General features: G+C 36.7%; 1 non-coding gene across 1 annotated transcript; it reads left to right on the forward strand.

The window, feature by feature from the left end:
- The first annotated feature begins 722 nt into the window (after positions 1 to 722).
- On the forward strand, positions 723 to 829 carry LOC139865264 (small nucleolar RNA R71). Its single transcript, XR_011764786.1, has one exon. It is a non-coding gene; the product is annotated as a small nucleolar RNA R71 (small nucleolar RNA).
- Positions 830 to 1,033: the final 204 nt, after the last annotated feature.

Genomic DNA, 1,033 nt, shown 5'->3' on the forward strand with positions numbered 1-1,033 from the left:
TTTCTAGATTCAAAATGGAAGCTTGTTGAGTTCTTAATGACTGATCAAACCTCTCATTTGTTTGGGTTTGAGATGTAATAAATTGTGTTTGAGATTCCATTAGCTTTGCCATCATTTCTTCTAGATTTGACTTTTTCTCTTCGGTTTGTTGTGGTGGTTTATACAAGCTAGGTTTTTGTTGATTGAAAGTGTTGTTTTGAGTTGGTTGGTTATTCGGACCTTGTTGGTTGCACGATTTATTGTTAGGTCCATTTGGATTGTAAAGAATGTTTTGATTTCGATTGAAGTTTGGCCTTGGAGGTTGATAATTATTTTGATAATTATTTCCCGGCCTTTGATTCATGTAGGAAACATTCTCTCGTTGTTCCATGGTTTGCTCAATGTGACAATCTTTCATTAAGTGTGGTCCACCGCATTGCTCACAACTGATTCTTATTGTGTGAATATCTTTATTCATCTTTTCCATTCGTCTCTCGAAAGCATCTATTTTTGCGGAAACGGAATCAAAGTCATGGCTAGAATCGGCTCTAGCCGCTTTAGATGAACGAAAGATATCTTGTTCTTAGTGCCATTCATGAGAGTGGGAGGCTGTATTATCAATTATCTTATGAGCTTCAGTTGCGGTTTTCTTCATAATGAAACCACCAGCTGCTATGTCGATGTCTTTTCGTGTAGTAATATCGACACCTTGGTAGAATATTTGTACTATTTGATAAGTGTCTAAACCTTGTTGAGGACATCCTCTCAACAACTTCCCGAATCTTGTCCACGCCTCATATAATGTTTCATTTGGCTTCTGTGTGAATATAACAATTTCTCCTTGAAGTCTTACGGCTTTAGATGCCGGAAAGAATTGTTTAAGAAATTTTTCAACTAAAACATCCCATGTATCAATCGTCCCTTCAGGTAACGATTCTAACCGATCTTTGGCTTCTCCCTTTAAAGTCCAGGGAAATAACATGAGATAGATTTGTTCATCCTCAACTTCTCTGATTTTAAATAGAGTACATATCCTATTAAAGGTTCGAAGATG

This window comes from Rutidosis leptorrhynchoides, chromosome 8 (genome assembly GCF_046630445.1).
Source record: "Rutidosis leptorrhynchoides isolate AG116_Rl617_1_P2 chromosome 8, CSIRO_AGI_Rlap_v1, whole genome shotgun sequence".
In the NCBI taxonomy this organism is placed as follows: Eukaryota; Viridiplantae; Streptophyta; class Magnoliopsida; order Asterales; family Asteraceae; genus Rutidosis; species Rutidosis leptorrhynchoides.